Source organism: Moschus berezovskii, chromosome 2, assembly GCF_049115385.1.
Source record: "Moschus berezovskii isolate FMDL1 chromosome 2, NW_MosBer_1.0, whole genome shotgun sequence".
Lineage (NCBI taxonomy): Eukaryota > Metazoa > Chordata > Mammalia > Artiodactyla > Moschidae > Moschus > Moschus berezovskii.
Genome location: NC_142461.1, coordinates 110,452,802 through 110,474,034, shown reverse-complemented (window position 1 = coordinate 110,474,034; position 21,233 = coordinate 110,452,802). Strand labels below are relative to the sequence as shown.

The window sequence follows — 21,233 nt, the reverse complement described above, 5'->3', positions numbered from 1 at the left end:
CACAAAGAAGCCTGCATATATCTCAAACTCTGTATGTGAAGGGGCATCAGCCCAATTAGCACATAGATCATTAAGCAAGAAATAGCTGTCCTAAATTTTACCTTTTCACTAGATAGTTTTTCAGTTCACATTTCCTTTATAGTCACAAAGCCATTTCTTTCTTTAAAAATGTCTCAAGATTTGACTGACCCGAGAGGCAGGAGAAGTGGTCGGCCCCAGAGGAAAAAGATCCATTTCCATTTCTTTGAAAATTTTTGAAGTTACAATCTCAGCATTGTCACGAGGATGTACATTTTCTTTCAAAAGATAATTGCAACTACAAAGGAATGGAGTAGAAGTAGGAGTAGTTCTCTTTTTGAAATGCCTTATTCGTGACCTAGTAATGTGAATTTCATTGATACAGTTTTAATGGATTTATATGAAAATATTTTGTCACAATTTTCCCTTAAATACCAGTTGACACATTATTGTGCTAAGAACTATAGGGGGAAAAAAAAATAAACCATTTTGAATTCCCAACAAAGAGGGTGAAAACTACTGAGTGGGGATTACAGAGGTGTTTGCTTTTCAATTACCTGCTAACCTGTACCTTTCTTTATGTACATACATATTTATTAAACTCTTAAAAGTAAAAAGGAAAAGTTGAATCTGATAATTTCCCTCTCATCTGGGCTACTCCACTCCCTCAAAATCCCAAACTGATTCACTAACTAACATGTATTGTGTACCTGCTATGTGCTGGACATCGTGGTGGTGAGTCAACAATGGACAAGGGGCAGATTGCTTAGAAATTGGTATTTAACAGACAGGCGAGCCCACGAGATCTGACCCCATTCTTAAATCTGTGTAGAATAACTGTCTTGGTTGAATGCTTTTGTAGGAATCAGAGACTTTTTAACCTGTGATGCTGGGTGTAGAGAGAATCAATTTCTTATCTTTATTTACAGATGTTGAACTTCCTTATTTGGAAAAGACTTTAACCTCTGAACAAAGAGCCAAAAAGATGCTTATGAAATAACAGAGGTTTGTTTTGCTTACCCTAGCTAGTTACAAATCTATGAAGCACTTGTTCATGGCCTTTGGTTACCATACAAGATCTCTTTCAAACATCTCTTCTTTCTGTTGCTTCTACTTCCCCTTGAACATCCAGTGGACAATGGGAAAAACACCCTGATTTATAGTATTACCAAACAACACCATGAAAATGAATAAATTTAAATTAATACATACACAGAGAAAAGGAAGATATAGTGAATCCACTGCTTGAAATGCATTCTTCCTAGCAACACGCATTCAACCTGTATTTCTTTGATAAATGTGTTCCTTTTTTTAAAAAAAAAAACAACAAAAAAAAACATGCTGTTTCTCCAAGGCAGAAGGACCTGATAATGACAATAGCAACGCTGTTCTGAAGGAAATGGTGCTTTGTATCAATCCAGCACCATATGAAAATCTATGTTTTGCTGCAGAAGAAAAAAACTGCTACTGAACTTTTAGCTGGAACTTTTTTTTTTTTTTAATTACAGAAAGGGTGCTGAAAACAGGCTAAACGACCACTAGATGACCACTGTTTCACTATTCTGTGTTATTTTCTGTTACTTTTTCATCTGGAAAAGCTATCTAGAGCCTTGAAACAATGTCGCTGAGGAATGCACAACCAACCAGAGGTTATTCCCAGGGAACTCAAGGTCAAATCTGCACACATAACATTGAACTACAAAGCGCTCTTGGCACTCCAGGTTCAAATATACTGCATGCCAAACCCTTTCTCCAGTGCATGGAATGAATTCTTTATACAGTGTTTGCACAGTTAAATTAAAGACAGTGTGTTATGAAAGTCAAATGGTGACATCTTTCTCTCTTTTTTCCTTCTGTAGAACATTAAATGATCATATGAGATTTATTAAGCATCCCAATTTACAGATAGTAAGACGTAAGAGTAGAAATAAGGTAGCTTAAGAAACTACTGGAGAAGAAAAAGGCTTAAGTGTCACCTGCTATTCTTTAGATTGGCTTACTTATAAGAGGCTTAATACATGTATAAAGGAAAATTAACCTGCTAATCACTGCAAAATCACTGCGGATACTGATTGCAGCCATGAAATTAAAAGACACTTACTCCTTGGAAGGAAAGTTATGACCAACCTTGATAGTATATTAAAAAGCAGAGACATTACTTTGCCAACAAAGGTCTGTCTAGTCAAGGCTGTGGTTTTTCCAGTGGTCATGTATGGATGTGAGAGTTGGACTGTGAAGAAAGCTGATTGCCGAAGAACTGATGCTTTTGAACTGCGGTGTTGGAGAAGACTCTTGAGAGTCCCTTGGACTGCAAGGAGATCCAACCAGTCCATTCTAAAGGAGATCAATCCTGGGTGTTCATTGGAAGGACTGATGCTAAAGCTGAAACTGCAATACTTTGGCCACCTCATGCGACGAGTTGACTCACTGGAAAAGACTCTGATGCTGGGAAGGATTGGGGGCAGGAGGAGACGGGGATGACAGAGGATGAGATGGCTGGATGGCATCACTGACTCGATGGACATGAGTTTGAGTGAACTCCGGGAGTTGGTGATGGACAGGGAGGCCTGGCGTGCTGTGATTCATGGGGTCGCAAAGAGTCGGACACAACTGAGCGACTGAACTGAACTGAACCTGCTAATAGAAGATAATTTCCAAATATCTGAAAAGGAAGATGACAAGAACTGAAAAAAATTCAGCAGCTCATTTTAATCTTGGAAAAAAGGGTGACTGTGGCACCATGGGCCTGATTAGTAGCAGGTCCTTCCTGGCCCTTTAATGCACAGCAATGTCCTGATTTCCTCTGTGTTCATCATGTTACAGGTAGTAGGCTGGCATGATGATTACTACTGTGAGACCCAGCTTCCGGCATCTGTGACAATTCGCCTTCCCATCCCCAGGGTCCTTTTCCTCTCAGTGACTCACAAAAGTGCCACTGTCATCATAATTCTGGGCATGTTAATATTATAAATTGTGACCTCTAGACCAAAAATATTTCTCTTCATTTATTATGAAAGAGGCTCTTTTACTTTCATTAGAAGCTTAAAGAAGTGTAAGTCTCCCCTTTCTAGTCTAGGAATAACATAGCAAAAACAAATCTTTGAGGCTATTAATTTTCTGTTTAATTTTTCATGTGACAAACTAAGGATGGTTATAGCCTTAAATGAACTCTCGAGTCCTTCTCTAATGACCTTCTTGGCTGTTAATTAGACTTTCAAACTAGTACCCTGGGTTTAGACTCCAGCGATGAGAAAGAAAGTTGAGTTAAATAAATCCAAGAGCACAGTCATGTATTTTTCATACTGTGCTTTCCCAGGAGCACTTCTGCTTAAGTAAACAAACCCTCAAAATGTTGCCTCAGCTATAATAATATCCTAAGACTGCAAGGAGATCCAACCAGTCCATTCTAAAGGAGATCAATCTTGGGTGTTCACTGGAGGGACTGATTCTAAAGCTGAAACTCCAATACTTTGGCCACCTCATGCAACGAGTTGACTCACTGGAAAAGAGTCTGATGCTGGGAGGGAGGAGACGGGGACGACAGAGAATGAGATGGCTGGATGGCATCACCGACTCGATGGACATGAGTTTGAGTGATCTCCGGAAGTTGGTGATGGACAGGGAGGCCTGGCATGCTGTGATTCATGGGGTCGCAAAGAGTCGGACACAACTGAGTGACTGAACTGAACTGAATAGCCCTAGATGGACACAAAATCAATGCAGATCTATAGACATTTTGAGTTCTCCCTTTATAACAGGATATGCATTTTGTAAGGTAACAGAGTACCTTATTACAGACGGGGCTGCGGATGTCCTGAGCATGTTGGCATGCTTCAGTTTTCCCCCATGTGTTTGCCTCTTGTTTCCTGTCAGGTTAGAGAGAAATGCCAGCAGCTCAGGACAGCACAGTGGAAAAAAGCACTTTGGTCCTGGGATTCAGCCTTGATCCTACCAACTACAGGCTTGCTCCAAACAACCAGCTCTCAGTAGGGGCTTCTTTGACCTCCATTTTCTCCTTTTCTTCCTTTCTATGATACTTTATGAATGCTTCCATTTTAACATTTGCATGACATTAGAAAAACACGGGCTTCCCTGGTAGCTCAGTGGTAAAGAATTCACCTGCCAAGCAGGAGACCCAGGTTCGACCCTGGATCAGGAAGATCACCTGGAGAAGGAAATGGCAACCCACTCCAGTAATCTTGCCTGGGAAATCCCATGGACAGAGGAGCCTGGTGGGTTACAGCTCCTATGGAGGAGCTTGGTGAGTCACAAGAGAGTCAGATATGACTTGACTAAACAAGAACATAATCTAACAGAATGTTGTTTATTTATTCTTATTCAGATTTTTCCAGATTTAGTCATTGACAGCTTTTTCAAGTTGACTCCCATGGAGCTACAGTCCATGAGGTGGCAACAGAGTTGGACATGACTTAACAACTACACAACGAGAAAAATAGATGACTATCCTTCAGGAAGATTTTCCTGTGTTTCAAATGGAGTGACTTATGTACAGATTATATATTAGAACTTCATGCAGGTAAGTAATACTATCCTCATTTTACAGTTTTTCACAAAGCACCAGGCTGTGTGCTGGGCATTCTTTCCTCCCTGTATATTCCCAGTACAAGGCTGTACATTATAAATGAGGAAATGGAGGAAACTGCAACCCAGGAAAGTTAAGGTCACTCAGCTAGTAAACAGAAGTGTGATCTGAACTAGTATCCAAAGCTCATACTCTAGCCATGGTCATACTCTACTGCTCTTAGAGACTCATATATCTGTCTTTTGCTACTAGTCCGTGGGCTCTTTGAGAATAGGGACAACATTTGAGTCACTCATTCTTTGTGTGTCTTACACAATGTTGGAATTTAGCAGTTATATACAGGCTTGTGCTCATCTTTTCAAAAAAGCTATTACTTTCTCTGCCTAAAGCAAAAAGCCCAGCCTCCAGAGTCAGTTGGCCATTAAGGAAACATTTCAGGAGGGCATCTTTCCTGGAGGAAAAGTGCTGCAAGGCTGAGAGCCTACCACACCTACCGCTTCTCTCTGTACAGAGTAGCCACCCACAGCTGCACTGGGCCCGGGTGGACATGTTTGTCTCAGGCAACACAATTTTCCTCCAAGTCAGCTGACGAGGTCAGAGATCTAGGCCTGGCCATCTCTAGACTGGCTTGTGGCACCTGAGATAACTTGCTTGAGAGCCTGTGTAGTAATTAAACTAATAAAATCCTCTCCCTGAGAGATTAGATGCGAGGCACACAGAGAAGATGTTAATACCGAGACACACAGGAAAAGAAAAAAAAATAAATGCTCTAAACAGAGGTCAAAAGACCTGCGGGAGCTGGAGTTTGGACAGAGGGCAGAGGCACACAGTGAAGCAGGGGGTGGAGTCACTGACTGGCCCCGCAGAGTTGCTGGTGCGCCCCCCACGACAGGCCTGCGAGGCAGCCGAGCCCACCTCCTCAGCTTCCTCCCTTTTGCATCTCTGCCACTGAGGGCATCTCAGAGCATCTCAGAGCCAGTTGCTGAGGCAGGGTGGAGGAGGGGCCAAGGGTTAAAAAACTGATGAAAACACATGATCCCAAGCTTTAAGGGGCTATGATCCAATGATGCAGACCGAGATGTTCATAGGTGATTATAATCCAAGACTAGATATGCTTGGCTGGACTGGACTCTGCGTCCAAGGGCTGTCTAAAATGGAGTCCTGAGATATCACTACCCACATTCATTACAGGCCTACTTGACAGCTGGGAATGGCAGGAGAGAAGAGGAAAGGAAAAGGGTGGAATCTGGGAAGATGAAAAAGAGAAAACCCATTATAATTCTGCTCCCATTTGAATTCATATATTTCAGTAATTGCCTGCAATGCTTATTAATGTCATGTTTAATAAAAACTCTCTCTTAGTATATTTTGAGTGAGTTTGGTGCTGAGGGACAATTAGTAGATAAGTTACAGGACTGCATCAGGAAGCGAGGACCGAGGATGACTTCTTCAAGCCTGAGCTGGGACATCTGCTCCTCTCCTTCATCTGAGAGGAGTGAAATCACACCCCGAATTATGACCTGGCTTTATAATGCACCCTGGATGTCCCAGTGCTGGACATGCCTCACAGTTAGAAAGTAAATAGGGAACCAAATCAAATCAACCAGACTGACCTTTGTACAAGTACAAGGCCTGGGTAAGGGGACCCTTTTTCTCAGATTATGATGGAGAAGGCCATATGCTTCCAGAAACGTAACTGATCATTCTTTTCTAGTCTGTGACCAAGCTACCTAAACAGAAACTTGAGTTTGCTGAAGGGCAGCTTTGAGAAATAGTGGCTCTTGCTCCTCTAGTCTCCCAGGGTGATGGGGTGTGCTCAGCTGGCCCATAATATAATGGTTTTGATGGGATGTGTAGACTAGGGTTTATTTCACACAGCTCATTATTATGCTGAACTGAATGGCCACAAAAGCAAATTATGTCCTTCAGCCTAATAACAGCTGACTCTCTGTGAATGTTTATGGAGTGCCAGGCCCCTCAAAGCCATGCCTTCTTCTTTATCATTTCCTCTGAGGTTGTGAACTGTGCCTTTTAGTCTGATATTGCAGATGAGGAGAGGAATACTTAAGGAAATAACTAACTTGACCCAAACAACATGGCGGTTAGTGGTGAAGAGATGGAATTCGAACCCACTCCTTTGGACATAAGAAGTCCTTCTTTCTTTTTATTGCCCCAATATCTGCTTCCCAACATTCAAATGAAGTATTTCACGTGCCTACAAAGAGAATGGGAGTGAAAACAATGCATGTCGAGTTTCTGGAATAAATGTCAGTAAATTGGTCAGCCCTTCTGACTGATTGCTGTTCAAGCAACAAGATTTTCTTGGATATCTACATGGTTTCTTTCTCTTCCCACTTCTGGAATTCTCTTGTATTGATTTTTTTTTCCCATCTCTGCAGAAATTTTCTCGTTGTAACACAACAGTGGAGAACAGTGATGTGAAATAATTTCTTGCGCTGCCCCAGCTCAGCTGTTCACTAGTTTAGTCCACAAGTAAAGCAATGCATATTTCAAATGCCATCCTCTGCGTAGCCAGTCTGCAGCTTTAGCCTGCTGAGCCAAAATTAATTAGAGATGAATATCATAATAGAACAGTATTGATCATAGTATATTACTAAGAAGTGTTGGTCTGTGTTAATTAACATGATTCACCATCAGCACTTGGTATATTTACATACAGTCAGCACAGGTATTTTGTCTACATAGACCGATATATTTTTGAATGGTGGCAGAACTCACCTTAGAAATGATCCATATATTCAATTGCTTGTACCTTTTGTCTCTACCCACACCCTGCCCACCACACACACACACACAAATACACACACTGCCGGCCTCACTGCTTCCATATTGGCTATTTGAAAACATGTACAGACTTTGAAAATATGAATATTTGGAAGAAACAGAAATGTTGGCATAAATGTAGGAAGCACCCTGGGCAAATTCAACCTGCCTATAATCTCCCTTTCTCCAAAATGATCTGAGTATTTCTTTTTTATTTTCGTGTAGGCTAATATGCCACACTGTCTGCCATTTCAACAATCAGAAATTCATTAAAAAATAAACAGTCTTTTTTAAAAGACAAATTATTTCTTTGAAAGTTGGGGGGGATGTTGGTCATTTATCTACTTAATCAAATTTGCTCATATTTCTTTTTATCCCATTTATTTCAGACAAAGTGATTTTAAGAATGTGAGTTTTGACTGAGCACTGGGGAGGGAGGAAGTATATTTTCTAGCCCAGGCTCATCCTTGACTCCAGGAAAGAGAAAAAATTCTTTGTCTTCCCTCCTTCAGAGGGTTTTATGGGGACATTCAACTTGCATAACTCAACTGGCTAATTTTTTCCATTCCCTATCTTAGATATGTTAAGGATTAAAGAGCCTTCTGTGGACTGGCTTGAGCAGCTAGCCACTGTGTGACACACGGTTTCCAGAGGGAACCATGCTCTGAATATCGAACATCTAAGTTGCAAACCGATCTTTGGGACAGAACTGTTTGAAATTGGGGACTGTGTGTGCATGGCTTCAGGCTGTCTCTCCCCCCTCCACCCCACAATACACTCATCAGACACTGACTGTTCAAGCATGGAAATGCATATCAAAGCAGACGGCTCAAATGCAGAGCATGGCTCTGTACACAAAGCTGAAACATCTGGATGAACTGTAGATTAAGCATGCTACTCCAGATGTCTTAAAATAATTAGTAGGGCAGGCTATACATTTCTATGATTGATATATATATATTTTTGGTATTGAGCAGCCCTAGTCTTTGTAACTGCAATGTTCCTTACTAAAACCCACATTTATTCTAGAGAGGCAGGGCGCATTGAACTCAGTGGGTGCATTAGAGGCTGGGGGGAGATTAGTTCTGGGTTCTCTTGTAAGATGCAGACTTGGTGTAGATCAGGAAAAGGGGAACGAGGTGAGTGGCCCGTCTGTATAAATTCCTTTTTATCATTTCCCTCCCTTTGGCACTCTACTCTGAACCAGAGGCTTGATCTCAGTTCGATTCCAGCTATTTTAAGCCTCTTAACTTTCTGTCCTCTTTCTAATGTGTGTCCTATGAAACCTGATTCAAAAGCAGGATGTACTCTATTGCAGCTTTTCTCAAAATGAGATCAAGAGCCTCAAGCAGAGAAACACATTGGCTGTTTAGTGTGAATGCTGATTTCTAGGTCCCACTTGATCTTCTGACTCAAAGTCTCTGGAAGACCTGTCCTGGGACTCTGTCTTTTAAATAAACTCTCCGGGTAAGTCTAGTGCAGGCTTAAGAGAACTACTGCATTATAGCCTTGTTCTGATTGCTTCAACTAATGAAATTTTCATTTCAATGGTATTAACCTAGAGAATTTAGATATCAAAGCAATGAAAGAAAAGTTATAAATCAAAATATCAGGGTACTTCTAAAAATGTAATGCAAGCAAGTTAGGAACTTGATCATTCATCACAGATACTTGCTTTAGAATCTATTTTGAAGTATGTCGGGCATTCTTCTCTCTGAAATCTGATTTCCATCTAAGATCAATAAGGGAATATTTATATTGCCAATATAGTGACCATTTATTATGTGATTTTTAGAAAATCCTTGCCTCTAAGCAATTGACATTCAAAACAAATCATTCCTTCATTAGCCATAATAATGCTTTATTGCCTTTGTTCTGAAGTATTCATTTTATTTCCATTATCCCTATTGCATAAAGCAGGCACAAAACCAGCAGAGCCCAGTTTATCACAGGCAAATTGAACAGAGAGACTAAGTGAATATGATTTGCTGGGTTTCCCTCTCAGATTAGCAACCAGAAGAGTTCATCTTCTCTAAGAGCCCCCAGTTGGTCTGTGGGAAGCAGTTTGAATGAAGAAGGTCTGCAATATAGAGCTACAACTCTTCCAAAATCATTGTTCAGCTGATTTATTGCAGTCAAACCAATTACCAAGTGCGTTGTTTGGCGTTGAGGCAAACCACTTGGTGAGGAAGGAGCTTTTCCACGTTTTCATGGGAAGGGCAAAGGGATGATTACAGAAACGGTGGGGACAGAGTACATTTCAAAACCTCCTCAAGAGAGCTGGCTGTGAGGAGGTTCTGAAATACAGACAGACACAGGTGCTCCTAGAGATGGGAAAAGCTTCACCAGGCCATTACTGGTGTCCAAACTCAACTGTCTACATGGAGAATGGGAGGTTAAATGAGTGCCTTACAAACAGGAACCTCACAGCCAGAGCCGAGGTTCCACATCTCAGCAGCTTGTGTGGTCGGGTTTCCTCTGCTGGTGGTGACTCTCCTAGCCTCAGAGGGTTGTAGGTCAGTGGCTGGAACACACTGAGGGACAAGGCTCAGGGTATTCCTCAACTCTGGACAACTGTGAGTGGCCTCTGCTATCACTGTAGTTTTCCTGTTTTTTCTTTTTTTCCTCCTGATTTAAAATGAGTGCTATTCTTTCTTATGTGAATGTAAATTTCATAAAGAGCTGGCCATATCATGGAAACTCAATAAATGAATCAACTTCAAAATAAAATGAGTGCCACTCACATTCCTAAGTTTCAAATTCAACTATTTAGTTGCATTTGCATTCCATGAAATGGCTCCTGTCTATAATGCAATAGGATCTCCACTGATGCTGATGGGCTGCCTGGCACAAGGTTCTTTTCCAGAATCAGCCTTGGGCCCACAGTTAGGTAGATTTCCTAATATTTATCCTGAGAGTCAGGGGTGCTGAGGACAGTCAGTGATGCTTGCCTTCAATGACTTCCTCTCTCCTGGCTCCCTCAGGAAGCATCTCAGTTCTGTTTATCTCAAATTAAGCTCCTCTACTTTTGTTTGTCACAGCAGCTCCCCAAATGTGATTGCTGAAGAGCCGTGTGACAGAGCTATCGAGCCTGTTGTTTCCAACTCTTGTGGGGCTCTTAGATGAAGTCTGTTTGGTATTCAATTTAGAGCTTTGTTCACCTAGGAGATATTAATTTCTCTGAACTGGAATGCACTTATCCTTTCAGGCAAATCTTATCTTAGAGAGAAGCCACTAATTGTGAAATTAAAGGGTGGTTATTATTCTCCATCAGTGGCAAAACCCACAGTTTATTAAAGAACAAACAGAATGTTGCTTTATGGGAAATTTACAATAAACCTACCCAAATGGTATATACGGGTTGACTCATGGTTACAAAAGCAATGTGCTTTATATATTTACATTGCCTTTATATAATTAACACCAGGCATTCTTTCGTTTGTAAGTACATCAAAATTTTTGTCAAAAAAGTAGAAATGTTTTATGAGTGTTTAAATGTACACATAAAGGTTAAAAGCATTGTTCTCCGTATTTTAAAAATGCCTACAATACAATAACTCATCTTGAAATGTCTACCGAACGTAATACCTATTATGCTGCTCTTTGTTTCCACTCTTTATCTTGAAAATGCTTCCATTTTCAAGTTAAACTCTCACTGCATCTTTAAAAATCTTTTTACAATGTAAAAGTTCTTTATGTGTCAGAAAAAAAAGGGTTAGACAATATGACTTTCAGTAGCTAAGACTCTCATGGAACAATGCAGTGATAGGCATAAGTGTCTGAATTTTCTGCGGAGGTATGAGACTTTATAAAGACAGAGTTCATTTCTGGCCCTCACAGTTTTGTCCTATGTAAGCATAATACATGCAACCCTAATTCTGTCAGCTGCTGCCTGGTTCCTGGGTCTTGATTATCTCCTTCCCTAGTCTTTGCTGTACTATCTGTTGACATCTACCCAACCCGTAGGTCAGAAACACGTCACATGTTTCAGTGGTCCCTTAACTAAATCTTGTGATACTCCAGGAATTAGATTGTTTGGGGAAAACCTGTGTCTAAGTTAACTTCTGAAAACACAAGTTTCCATTTTTTGAACGTCTCATTAACTACTCTCTGCTTCCTCCCACATCCTTGCTTCCATCAGCTCCCCCAACACAGACAGCTTCTCACAGTCCAGAATGGTGCCTCCAAGCAGTCCAGTGTTCTTACTAGAATTTACTCTCCTTTCTGAATTGTCCACAAGGTTAGGGCCCCATTATTACTATTATTATTTGGTCACATGTTGTAGCATGTGGGATCTTAGTTCCCCAACCATGGATCGAACCCGTGCCCCCTACATTGAAAGCACAGAGTCTTAACCACTGGACTGCCAGAGAAGTCCCAGGGCCCCAATATCTAGGTAAATCCTACTTCCTTAAGGCTTGGATGGATTCTGATTGGGAACAGACATACTAGCAAGTTTCTGGTCCGAACATCTCCTACAACCAGACTCCCTCTTCTATTCTCACTTCAATGCACTCTACCCCACATTACCAGTACCCGAGAAAACATACTGGGTGAATCTGACTCTCTGCTGCCTCTGCCTGGTCTCACCTGGTCCTTTTTTGGTCATTTACTCAAGCACTTGTTGCCTTGCATCTTGCAAACCTAGAGAAAGGGTTTGCCGGTATTAAGATACCATCTTAAATAACTCATCAGTGTCTAAAAGAACCCCAACACTTTCCCCACATAAATGTGTAAAGAAAGTTTCTGTGATCGCTATTTTTTAGTAATGTGCCAAAATGAGATCCCACGAGGCTGATTTACACTAGGGCAATCCTTGTTTTGAATGAAGTTTTATTTGAACACTACCATGATCTCTGCTCATGAATCAAGGCAAATTGGAAGTGGTCAAACAGGAGATGACAAGAGTGAACATCGGCATTCTAGGAATCAGTGAACTAAAATGGATTGGAATGGGTGAATTTAACTCAGATGACCATTATATCTACTACTGTGGGCAGGAATCCCTTAGAAGAAATGGAGTGGCCATCATGGTCAACAAAAGAGTCCAAAATGCAGTACTTGGATGCAATCTCAAAAACGACAGAATGATCTCTGTTCGTTTCCAAGGCAAACCATTCAATATTACAGTAAACCGAGTCTATGCCCCAACCAGTAATGCTGAAGAAGCCGAAGTTGAACGGTTCTATGAAGACCTATGAGACCTTTTAGAACTAACACCCAAAAAAGATGTCCTTTTCATTATAGGGGACTGGAATGCAAAAATAGGAAGTCAAGAAACACCTGGAGTAACAGGCAAATTTGGCCTTAGAGCACGGAATGAAGCAGGGCAAAGACTAATAGAGTTTTGCCAAGAGAACGCACTGGTCATAGCAAACACCCTCTTCCAACAACACAAGAGAAGACTCTACACATGGACATCACCAGATGGTCAACACCGAAATCAGACTGATTATATTCTTTGCAGCCAAAGATAGAGAAGCTCTATACAGTCAGCAAAAACAAGCCAGGAGCGGACTGTGGTGCAGATCATGAACTCCTTATTGCCAAATTCAGACTTAAATTGAAGAAAGTAGGGAAAACCACTAGACCATTCAGATATGACCTAAATCATATCCCTTATGATTATACAGTGGAAGTAAGAAATAGATTTAAGGGACTAGATCTGATAGATAGAGTGCCTGATGAACTCTGGACGGAGGTTCGTGACATTGTACAGGAGACAGGGACCAAGACCATCCCATGGAAAAGAAATGCAGAAGAGCGAAATGGCTGTCTGAGGAGGCCTTACAAATAGCTGTGAAAAGAAGAGAAGCGAAAAGCAAAGGAGAACAGGAAAGATATAAGCATCTGAATGCAGAGTTCCAAAGAATAGCAAGGAGAGATAAGAAAGCCTTCCTCAGTGATCAATGCAAAGAAATAGAGGAAAACAACAGAATATGAAAAACAAGAGATCTCTTCAAGAAAATTAAAGATATCAAGGGAACATTTCATGCAAAGATGAGCTAGATAAAGGACAGAAATGGTATGGACCTAACAGAAGCAGAAGATATTAAGAAGAGGTGGCAAGAATACACAGAAGAACTTTACAAAAAAGATCTTCATGATGAAGATAAGCACGATGGCGTGATCACTCACATGGAGCCAGACATCTTGGAATGTGAAGTCAAATGGGCCTTAGAGAGCATCACTATGAACAAAGCTAGTGGAGGTGATGGAATTCCAATTGAGCTATTTCAAATTCTGAAAGATGATGCTGTGAAAGTGCTGCACTCAATATGCCAGCAAATTTGGAAAACTCAGCAATGGCCACAGGACTGGAAAAGGTCAGTCTTCATTCCAATCCCAAAGAAAGGCAATGCCAAAGAATGCTCACACTACCGCACAGTTGCACTCATCTCACACGCTAGTAAAGTCATGCTCAAAATTCTCCAAGCCAGGCTTCTGCAATATGTGAACCGTGAACTTCCAGATGTTCAAGCAGGTTTTAGAAAAGGCAGAGGCACCAGAGATCAAATAGCCAACATCCGCTGAATCATGGAGAAAGCAAGAGAGTTCCAGAAAAACATCTATCTCTGCTTCATTGACTATGCCAAAGCATTTGACTGTGTGGATCACAATAAACTGTGGAAAATTCTGAAAAAGATGGGAATACCAGACCACCTGACGTGCCTCTTGAGAAACCTGTATGCAGGTCAGGAAGCAACAGTTAGAACTGGTCATGGAACAACAGACTGGTTCCAAATAGGAAAAGGAATACGTCAAGGCTGTATATTGTCACCCTGCTTATTTAACTTATATGCAGAGTACATCATGAGGAACGCTGGGCTGGAAGAAGCACAAGCTGGAATCAAGATTGCCGGGAGAAATATCAATAACCTCAGATATGCAGATGACACCACCCTTATGGCAGAAAGTGCAGTGGAACTATAAAGCCTCTTGATGAAAGTGAAAGAGGAGAGTGATAATGTTGGCTTGAAGCTCAACATTCAGAAAACAAAGATCATGGCATCTGGTCCCATCACTTCATGGGAAATTGATGGGGAAACAGTGGAAACAGTGTCAGACTTTATTTTTTTGGGCTCCAAAATCACTGCAGATGCTGATTGCAGCCAGGAAATTAAAAGACACTTACTCCTTGGTAGGAAAGTTATGACCAATCTAGATAGCATATTAAAAAGCAGAGACATTGCTTTGCCAACAAAGGTCCGTCTAGTCAAGGCTATGGTTTTTCCCGTGGTCATGTATGGATGTGAGAGTTGGACTGTGAAGAAAGCTGAGCACCGAAGAATTGATGCTTTTGAACTGTGGTGCTGGAGAAGACTCTTGAGAGTCCCTTGGACTGCAAGGAAATCCAACCAGTCCATTCTAAAGGAGATCAATCCTGGGTGTTCATTGGAAGGACCAATTCTAAAGCTGAAACTCCAATACTTTGGCCACCTCATGCGACGAGTTGACTCACTGGAAAAGAGTCTGATGCTGGGAGGGATTGGGGGCGGGAGGAGAAGGGGCTGACAGAGAATGAGATGGATGGATGGCATCACTGACTTGATGGACAGGAGTTTGAGTGAATTCCGGGAGTTGGTGATGGACAGGGAGGCCTGGCGTGCTGTGATTCATGGGGTCGTGGAGAGTCGGACACGACTGAGCGACTGAACTGAACTGAACTGATGATTCTGCTCATTCAGTTACGTGTGGTTTATATCTGTTTTTGTAGCTACACTGGCAGACTTGAGTAGTCATGACAGGAACTGTACAGCTCACAAAGCCATAAATAATTACTATCTGACCCTATATGTAAAAAACTTACCAAACTCCACCTTATACTCATCCGTAACTTCATCTGTTTGTTTGTATCCTAAATAGACTCCTACCTGAAGGACTAGTACCCCGGTATGAAGATGTCTACTTTGTTGAACTCCAAATTATTTTCACAAAAAGGGACAAATCCTATTTCAAATTTGTGACATCTAACTAAAGACACTGGCACACATGGGGAGAAAACCTGCAAAGCTAATCAGCTCAGAGACTACTAGAGGAAATTAAAAAATGCAGCCTAGGATGGAGGCTAACGAGATAAATTATTTACAATTATTGTAGTCCAATAGGAATTCAGAAATACCAATCCCACTCCTCATTTCTCTTTGCAGTTCATTTATTCTGACCACACCCTGCAAGATAAATTCAGCCTCACTGGAGTGGAGAGAAAATTGACATTGATTTTCTTCCATTAAATAAAATATTACATAGGCATGCCTATAAATGGTTATATCACCAAGGCTTGCAAATAGAGAAGATAATTTTTTTTTCTTAACCTCATTTGCTAAACTGAACCTGATAGAAGGAAAGTAAAATTTCTCATGTAAATCAAATGACTAGATATGCTGACATTTTGTTTCACAAAGTCATCTTACAAGGTCACACATATAACTACTACATTTTAAATGGCAGAAGGAAAGGGTTTTACACCCCACTGTGCCAAGTTTCACTTTTTTTCTCTTCACTGATTAAAATAAAGGAGCCATCATTGTCAATAGGCAGAGTCTGCTACATTGCTTTTATCAAATGCAAGGAGGTGTAAATACAAACTGTAAAGTACAAGAAAAAGATCATGACTCACTGTCTGACAGCAAAACTATTAAACATAATCAAAGACTCAGATGAACTCACATTGCCTTTCAACACATTGCTAAAGAATCCTTTTCACTGTAAAATTAGCATAAAATGTCACAGTTCTGACACTGCTGTTGAAGAAACTTGGTTTAAGGCATTTAAAACAACTTTAAAACTTCAAATGAAGAGGAGTTACTCACCAGAGAATAAGTCACATTGCATTTGGCCTGGACACAAAGCTCCTGAAATTGTAATCAATAACTGATCAAAAGTTGATCTCTCAGGGCATTAAAATCCAAAATTTTAGGGCACTTGTTGATTAATATATATAGTTTGTTGAGTGCAGGCTCATACATGCTAACAACAAAATCAACGTTTGTTGTTGCTTATGAATACAAAGTCAATGATTTATTCTCAGGAAGTCAGTTGGACCATGAGGTAAGGTACATGGGTTCTATATTGAGAAGTGAAAATCCTGCCCATGGTGTAGGATTCCATCATCATAAGTGAAAGGAACAGATGGGCAGGAGGATGGGACCTGCAGATGCAAGAGAACAGATATGACAATCCCAAAGTTTCCTGAGTGTTACCTGAAAAGAGCTTTCCTATTTTCTGCTCATTAGTCCTTTAAAGGCATGTGTCTTCAAGGTCAGTGTTACAGTACATTAAGCTATGAAAAGGCTGTGACCCAGAGGATTTTTATGATTAATAATGTGAGTTCTGTGAAAAAGCTTAATCTTGACTGTTTACATGTTGAAGCTAGACTTCTAAGACCAGCTCTTGGCCAGCCTCACAAAAATACATGCAACTTACCTCTGTCTGGCTTGGGGGTGTTTTATACATGCCCTCTGGACACTACATTCTTTTTTTTTTTAATGTTTCATCAGAGAAGATTTATTTTTGCCTCTGACAGTACAGCTGGTGTTTTAACAGGTCAGGATAACCTTATTTTAATCAGAGATGAAGTTGAGTTGAAGTCCGGTTTTACTTTATGAAGAATTTATCTCTCTAGGTTCTCTCTCTCTCTTTTTTAAAATATTTTAAATTGAAGGACAGTGGCTTTACCCCTCTGGCCTCTAGATTGTGAAGCATCAACTACATTCAGTTGCCTCTCCATGTATGCTTAGCATAGAACCTGGAACACAGTTGTTGCTTAATAAATGCATGAGGCATTGAAGACAGCAAGAATGATTCTCATCACTTATTATTAAGTAGTGTGAGATCAGAAAGATAGAGATGCTGATCCGTCCCAGGAAGACTGGCTTTGGCTGGCAATACTCACTCAGCCCCAGTCCAGTAAGTTTGACCTCAGGCTTTTCTCCCATGCACTTCACAAAAGTAAGCCACAGACACTGTCACTTATGGTGGGATCCAGTGTGGCCTCATATCCTGATTTCTATACTTTCCTCTGGCTCCTTCAAATTTGGGGTCTATTAAGTTTCTCCTTCCGAGATTCCGCGTCATCGCTGTCCAACTTCCCCACAGTCGTCCACTTTCAACCTTCCCTTAGTTCGGGCTTTCTGCTACCGCAGCTGAAGAAGACCCTGTTCTAACCTCTAACACGCGGGCGTCTCCCAAACCCTAATCATACTCGACTACACCAAGGAGGAATTCTGATCTCATAAAAAGCTTCAGGGAAATACTTTAATTTTTGTTTCCTTCCCTAAAAGCATTATGGATCTTTGAGAATTTCTAGCAAAGGTGGGAGTGGGCACTCTTTTCCTCTATGATAAATTCCCAGGATTTCAAGCCTCATCTCAGTGGATAACTGAAGGCTTGCCTTGAGTGATCTGCATGTAGTACTTCTCACCCCCCAACTGCCAATCTTTAGAGCAAAGGCTGAACAGGTTATTTATAACTTAAAGGGGTACTGAGTATTATTTAACACCCTCTGTATACCACATTGTGCTTCCTGTGCTCTTCCTAAAGAAATGGCATCATGGTACTATATTTATTGCTTAATTTTCTTTTTTGTAACACTTTGATAGCTCCTTGGGAGCAGCTTTTTTGTTTTTCTTTTTCATTGTATTCCCCAGAATATTAGCAATAAAACGTGTACACAAAAGGACACCAGGAATGCTTACTAAATGTAGGAAGAGAAAAAGTAAGCATTTGCAGCCATATGAAATTCTAGTTTGGTAAAACAAATACTAAACTATTAGACTGAAATGAGACTTCTGACCAGTTTTTGTGTCTAGTTTTAATAGTCATTATCAGAATTATGTATGTGTTCTAAAATCCTGTAAATGCAATAAATAACCTCTTTCTACCCCCCTCCCCACTTCTTCATGCTTTGATCATCCACAATTTATTTTCTACTGATGCTTCCCACTCTCCATGACTCTTGCCTCTTGTGATCCCAAATGAAATTACTCAAGAAACTATGTCCCTTGCTCTGTTTCTAAGGTGTTTGTGTGGATGTTTTTATTTCATTCATTTAAAAAATATTCACACTTAGGAGTAAGAATGGGCAAAATGGAAGTCAGAGGAGCCTCTCTTCAACCTCTCCAGACTCTAGTTGTTCTTTCTCTCTGCTTGCAGTGGTCTTCTACTGTTCTTCAGATGTTCGGTGACCTCATCTAGTTCTGACTCTCTCTCTGAGTCTAGTTCCCCTTACAAAATCTGCTCTCAGCCTAGTTTTGTTGGAAATATTCCAATCTATGAATTAGTCATATGATGTTAATGGATCACAGCAGCTTATGGCATTTTCTGGCTCAGAGGGATTTGCATCTTGATAAGGGGCAGTGCCCTAACCCTGAGGACCAAATTGCTAATGGCAGAATTGAAGTCTTTGGGAATGGCATCAAGGGTCAGAAAGCCTTCCAACCCTTTCATATTGGCTGCTGGCTCTAAAACTGCAGAGAACTTCTACTCCCACAATGCCAGCTCCCTTTATTACCATAAATAATGAAGAAGTTATTTTCTATATAAGTCCAAATGCTGACACTGACACTGTTGAACTCATTATAAAGAGGAAAAATGTCCACACAGTGACTCCAAATAATTGTGGATTTGGTGGAGGGGAAACGAGAAGAAAGGAAAGCAGGAAGGAAGAGGGAAAGACTGGAAAGGAGGACTGTCAACACAGGGAATGAAAGAAAAATCTCTTTAATCTGAATTCTATTAATTACCAGATATGCAGTAGGCATACATCTTAATGCCACTTCTGAAATCGATTGTGTGTGATAATTTTTTCATACAATAAAAAAAGAGATTGATTTACGATCTGTGGGGAAAGAGGACTTAAAAGACACAACAAATTTAGGGGCTACTAAATGTAATGTGTAAAAACTGAACAACAAATTTCATAATTGAAGCTCAGTATCTTAAATTAGTATGTAACAAGGAATACTAATTTTGGTACACCAATGCCTCAGGGCTATCTACAAGTTATTATTAATCTAAGTTTATGACCAAGATGTCACTGCTAAGAATAGTGGGAAAGCAGTTCCATAGTCACATATTTTTGAAGAGAGTCAATAGGAAATGGATTGGTTCAACTGCAGGAGAATTTAGCTGCATTCATTGAACTCATGACTCTTTTTGATCTTTTTGGAAAATAATAAATCACACGCTTACAGAATACAGTGCTAGCCTTGCATTAGGTCATGCATATCCTCTTAGAGACATGGTCAAAACGCTTGAGAAGGCTTGGAAGCTGATCCCATATCAAATAAATCAATACAGTGAGTTTGCAAATGCATTTGTCTTTTAAAAAGAAAAATTAATGCAACAATTGGAAAGATGAGTTAAAATTTCTTTTAAAGTGAAAATTTCAGTTAATTGTATATCATGAATTTTATAGATAGTCTAAATCAAACAGAAAAATAAAGATAATGTTAATTAATGTGAGCTACTTAGGAAAGGAATTAATCTGTCCCCTCTATCTTTGAAATGACTCTGCCACTTACTAAATCATCCTTTACTCTACTTCTCTATCTCCTCAAACAACTGATGAGATTTAGCAGATAAGATACAGATTAAGCCTGTGATATGATACAATTACACAGACATAGGAAGATATAAGTTATTAGAGAAAAAAGACATAGAGGGTAATATGGGAACATATATATCCACAATTATTGTCCACTGTGAGAGACTAGAATAATAGAGGGGAAAAATATTTAAATCACTAATTAACAAACAGAAAGCTCAAGAAAATAGTTGGGAATCCAGGATAGGAATTTTTCACACCCTGCAATAACAGCATAGCCCAACAGTACAAAGAAGAAGCCTCTCTTCTTGCTGAGCAGGTCCCCTGATGAGAGTCCGTCACAACTCAGCCAATGAAAAGCCACACTATACTTCAAACTTTCAACTCCTCCAATGGACTCTTTGTTTACTATGGTCCTCCCTTCTTCCTCTCCCCTCCTCTAAAAAACTTCTCTCCTTGCTGTGTGGGGACTCACACGTGGCTAGAGTTGGACTGTGAAGAAGGTTGATCGCTGAAGAATTGATGTTTTTGAACTGTGGTGCTGGAGAAGACCCATGAGAGTCCCTTGTACCGAAAGGAGATCCAACCAGTCCATTCTAAAGGAGATCAATCCTGGGTGTTCATTGGAAGGACTGATGCTGAAGCTGAAACTGCAATACTTTGGCCACCTCATGCGATGAGTTGACTCACTGGAAAAGACTCTGATGCTGAGAAGGATTGGGGGCAGGAGGAGAAGGGGATGACAGAGAATGAGATGGCTGGATGGCTTCACCGACTCAATGGACATGGGTTTGAGTGAACTGTGGGAGTTGGTGATGGACAGGGAGGCCTGGCGTGCTGTGATTCATGGGGTCGCAAAGAGTCAGACACGACTGAGCGACTGAACTGAACTGAACTGAGTCAAGGCTGCATACTCCAAACTGCAATATTTTGCTGATCCCAAATAAACCCATTTCTGCATTTCTTCAGGAGAAATAACTGGCAGTCTATCTGTTTTAGGTCAACACAGTGCAATCTGTACTCCTTAGGTAGGAAATAGCCAAGCCGTAATGCTGAAGTCAACTGTCTCATACTGCAGCAGATAAAGACTACAGTTAAAGCTATTTTGGAGCAACCATTCATCAGTGAGGTACAGAGCACTGATCAAATGAGCTCTTGATAAGAACTAGATCACAGCAAGAATGGGAGATGCACAGAACAGGACTGATGGATTAAATTACCTTAGTAGAAACTTCCAGAGTCCTTTCTGAGTCTGTTCCTTTTGCTTCACCTGGCTGAGAGACATCAATTTCTCAGCAAGGACAATTGGAAGTATGTATCAGCTCTCCACTCGTTAGCACT

The 21,233-nt window shown here is 40.6% G+C and overlaps 1 protein-coding gene across 3 annotated transcripts in view; it reads right to left on the bottom strand.

Moving 5' to 3' along the window:
* B3GALT1 (beta-1,3-galactosyltransferase 1) overlaps positions 1-16,527 on the bottom strand; it is a 119,726-nt gene extending 103,199 nt beyond the window's left edge. The window contains exons 1-2 of one of the 3 annotated variants that reach the window (XR_016035740.1): positions 16,159-16,527; positions 5,885-7,114 (exon numbers count right to left, since the gene is read on the bottom strand). The gene's annotated coding sequence lies outside the window, so the exon portion shown is untranslated. Of the gene's footprint in view, positions 1-5,884; positions 7,115-16,158 lie in introns of those variants that run through there. The other 2 variants (XR_016035739.1, XM_055398767.2) reach the window with 2 other exon arrangements.
* Positions 16,528-21,233: the final 4,706 nt, after the last annotated feature.